The sequence below is a fragment of the Gracilinanus agilis genome, chromosome 2, assembly GCF_016433145.1.
Source record: "Gracilinanus agilis isolate LMUSP501 chromosome 2, AgileGrace, whole genome shotgun sequence".
NCBI lineage: Eukaryota > Metazoa > Chordata > Mammalia > Didelphimorphia > Didelphidae > Gracilinanus > Gracilinanus agilis.
Window position 1 is genome coordinate 650,122,224 of NC_058131.1, and position 4,828 is coordinate 650,127,051.

Below are 4,828 nucleotides of genomic sequence, written 5' to 3' on the forward strand. Positions count from 1 at the left end.
GGGGGGGGGAGGCGGGAAGTGGGGGAGCGGGAGGGGGGGGTGGGAGAATTGTAGTCTCCTGGTTTAACCCTCTAGGGTCTGGATCTGGAAAAGGGGATGTAACAATAATGTTCCAATATTCCAGGGACAGGGCGAGCTGCCCTGTTTTCCTTATTTCTGGGTGCAGACGGGGCAAGTAACGCCCAACCAGGGTCCTATTCTCGAGATGTATATTCAACGACTTCTTGTTTCCCCTGACGCCTATAGGCATTTTGGAAACCCGGGGGAGTTCTGTGGAGGTGACCTTTTTTGGCTTAGGAGAGAGAAGAGAAAGTGGGGGTAGGGGTGGGGTTCTGCGGTGGGGAAGGTGACTAATGCCACGCGTAAATTGCACAGTGAGTCGGCCCGAGTTAAGTCGTGTCTGTAACACACAGAACTGCAACCTAGATGTATCTTTTAACCTTTAGGGGGCAAAGGGCAGTTCCCAGAAGGAAAGCAGAGCTTGACCCGTTGAAAGAACCCTCTCTGATCCCCCCCTGCTGTTCCCGTGGGAGATGGAACGAAGCCCGCGCAGCCCTGTGACCACACCAGAAGAGACCCATCTCCCCGGGAGTGGCCAAGGACCTCTGCCCCTGTGCCCGGGACCAAGCCTGAGAACGCTTTCTTTGCTCCTGGGTGGGATTCCCCCAGAGCAAAGGACAAACAAATCTTTAGCCTGTTACAACCCGGACTGAAAGTACCGCTCGTCTATACCATTTATCTTGGCAGCAGCTCTACCCACCCACCCACTGGAGGTCCACCTCTCCTGTTGTCTCCTATCTGGAGTAAAGGATGCAGGCCTTTGTTTTTTCTTCCCAGAGGAAGAGAAAGGAGTCAACATTTTCATTCCTACCCAATTAACCCCAGTAAAAAAAAAAAGCAAAGCAACTGGGAAAGATACCCTTGGGGAACACCTGGAGGAAAGAGGTAGCAGAATGATCCCTCATCTGCACCTCTAGAAAGGTGTTGGCAAACTGCAGAAGCTACTCAACAAAGATACCTTCCAGTTCCGATTTCCAAGACAACCAGGAAAAGGTGAAGAGGCCAGCACTGTGCAGGCAATGAGCCTGCCAACTCTGTGATTCTGGAGCCTGATGGAGCCCACCACCGTGGAGAAGGGCAGCAGGCCAGCATGATGAGCGGGAATGGAGGGGAAGCCTTGGCTGTGTCTGGAGAAAGGTTTGGTAAGCTCCAAAAAGGGCACTAATCTCCCCTTCCAAGCCAAGGGGCCCATTAAGGCTAAAATTAAAGTGTTAGAATTTATTTCTTGCTCTGGGTCTCTCTCTCTCTGTCTCTGTCTCTCTGTCTCTGTCTCTCTCTCTCTCTTAACATTAATGCTATGGGATTTTTCAGGTATTCTCAGTCTTTTTAAAAGGAGATTATTTTTATCAGAATTTTCAACCTAAGTGACTGCTTCATAGAGAAGAGTATATGGTGAAATTAACCAAGCAGCAGTTCATTAAGAGAATTTTGCTGTTAATCCGAATTTCTCTAACAGGCACTCAGCAAGTTACTAAGGGCTGTCCTCACAAAAACCTTTGGGAGCAAGTAATATTTATCATCTTCTTCAGCCTTTTAAAGCTAAGAAGACTCAATCTCCCAGGGGTTGAATGAAGAAGACGAGGGAATAAGCATTTACCGTACATAGTACCTACTATGTGCCAGGCGTTGTGATGGATTCTTTGCAAATATTTCATTTGATCCTCCATTAAATGACTTTCTCAAGGCCATATACCTGATAAGTGACAAAGCTAGAATTTGAACCCAACTCTTCCAGATACCAAGTCCAATATTCTTCCTACTATGCCATATGGCCCCCACGCCTTAGTCTGAAGGATAGAGAATGGCCAGAGGAATATGTTTCTTTATTAAGGTAGTTTTTGTTTTATTTCGACATGGTAATTTATAAATGATTTTCCGAGAAAGGATTACAAAACAACGTACGAATGTATAATGGACTGCAAATTCAAGCAGTGATTTCCCCATTTGCCATATTCAGGGCCAAGGCAGAATGGGCATTAGAAGAATGAGCTAGAGTTTTCAAATGTCTGAGAACATTGCTATTGCTCTCTGTTAACCACCATACCAAACTTTGCTACATGATAAAATCTAGTACTAAGCTATTCCATAGGAGTATATTCCAAGCTCCAAGGAGTTAATGCTCTTTTTTGAGTACTTAGGCTTGTAACCACGGAGAAAATTAGGCTTTTGGAGTATCCGGCTCACTATATATTCTGGTGTCTACAGTTTTTATTTTCAAGCTGACAAGTATGTGAAGGCTGGTGTCTTAGTTACTTTAGCTAGCCAGAGCTATTTTCAGCAGAACCCCTGGGTAGTGTAAAAAATCATCACTGATACAGAAAAGCATTTGCTTTTTAATTGCTGATGAAATACATCCAGCTATTGAAATTCTGTAGTTATGTCTCAGGGCACCAGGACCCAGAAAGCGTCTCAATAGCATTTAGAAATAGTATCAGAAAGCCCAAGTTGGATCAGAGAAGAATCTGCTTTCCTCTTGCCTTAGTCTAAGCATCTCTGGTACTTTGCCCACTCCCTAGCTGAAGGATATGTTTACCTTTGTCTCCTATCAATAAAAAAGAGACCCATTTCAGGGGGAGGCATCTATGATTGATTCATTGTGGTGTTTATTCTGTGGTCTGTGTACCCATTAATGTAGGGGATTTGAATCAGCCTTGTGGCTTCATTTATAAGCTCCCTGGGGTTAGGGTCTTGGTCTTTATAGTTTTTTTGGTTAACTTTGTTTTGTTCTTTTGTTAACATCAAACGAATTAATGAGAAAGATGGCAAGTATATTAATGACAAATAAACATACCTACTTGGTTATAGAACCTCAAAGGTTTTTGAAATAAATATATCATGGCAAGTCACATGGTAGGCTTAGGTCAGATGCCCTACAAGGGAGCGGTGCCATTTCTGGCCCCCCCCCCCGGGACCCTCCTGCAGGTGGGGGTTGTAACCTTATCCAGCCTGCTATGTATTGTACACAAGGAGCTAAATAATGTTGGAGTCTCCACCTGAAAAAAAAAATGCTCTCCATTTCATGGAAAGCCTCAGGCATGAAGCAGCCTTGTAATGAGTTCCCATTTGGTACTTAAGTGTAAAATGAACCCACTTACTATCACTAATTCTGCTCTAAGGTAAATAACATTAGAGTGAAATATGTACTTCTTAGTGATGGTGTTGAAGGCCAAAGTGATTGTCTGACTTCTCTGGGTCTTTTTTTTTCCCCACTCATTTCAGCCCGTCACAGACTCATAAACTCATCTGCCCCATCGTTCTACTTCCTTCTGCCTCAATAGTCTTATTCCTGGCTCTGGATCCCACCAGCCTCAGAGCTCAGCACAACCATCAGCCCCGCTCCAAATGACTTTTCAGGCATTTTTTTACCCAAAATAAAGGAGGGAGGTGTCTGCACCCATATACGCTGACTCTTCTGGAAGAACTGATAGTATGAACAAATAATTCTTGAAGATAAAAAGGGCTTAAACCTGAATTTCTAATGTTCTCTGTGCATATTCCACGTCACCACCCTCACCAAAGCCCAGAGCCCCTAATTGGGCTGCTTCTCTTTACTCATACTTATTTGACAAAATATCCCCATGGTGGACTCGTTGTTACCTTCCTTCCTTCCTTCCTTCCTTCCTTCCTTCCTTCTCTTCCATACTCATCCCCCCTCAGGATCAGGTATGCCCTGGCTTCCAGGATGGGTGACAATCAGTTAATCTGATAAACTCATTTTACTAATGTGCTAATTACTAGGGGAAGGCTGTAGGAGCTCCTCAGGGCCTTCCCTCTGGTTCCTAAGCCACCTGTACGCTGTAACAAGGACCTTCTGGCAACACTAAATTATTATTTGATCTTTCTGCTGTGTTCTATTAACCACTATAACCCAGCTTCCATGCAAGCTCAAAGGACTACAGCTGCATAGGTGGGGGCAGATGTGACTTCTGAATGGCTGAGACAATGCCAAACTGTGAGCCTGCCATAAAAGACTTACTTGTGTTGGTACCAGTCACTGGAGCAATGTGGAGAAAGGAAGGATCTCAAGAGGGGATCAAGAAAGACTTCGGATAGTGGACTAGAAAGTCCTCCAATTGCGGATGTACATGGAAACCACCTCAATCCTGTTCCTCAAAATCCCAGGACTTGGGATTCTAGAGACTGCGGAGGGAGAACCTCCTCTGTGTGAAGCGATTCTCTCTTTCCTAGTGGGGCTGAGATCTCACCTGGCTCCCAGCTGAAGAGCTCATACATTCTGGCATATTCTTTGGAATATTCTCATCTGTAGAATTTCTCCAATTTCTGTATGCTGTTTTACTTGGATAAAAGCATTCATGAACATTTCTGATGGTCTTTTATATTAACTAGGGTTTGGTAGGGAGAGGCTAAGCTGGCAAGTAATAATAATAATAATAGCTAACATTTATCTAGTGTTTACAATGTGCCAGGTACTACGCTAAGTGCTTTACAATGATTATCTCATTCGGTCTTAAGTGGGTCTTAAGTTTTTATCATCCTCATTCTAGAGAGAAGGAAACTGAGGCATACAGTGATTAAATGGCTCGCCCATGATCACACAGCTAGTCTGAGGCTGGATTTGAACTCTAGTTTTGCCGATTCCAAGCCCAGAGCTCTATCCACTGGACCACCTAGCTGTAAGATAAGGGGCTAATCTTCCACATAAGAGTGATGAGGGAAGCAGCTTTTGTTCTAAGCTGGTCATACCCATAGGCCAAAGATATTTAAGAGGTGTCAGGTAGGTATAATTCTAATTCAAAACCCCACTTGG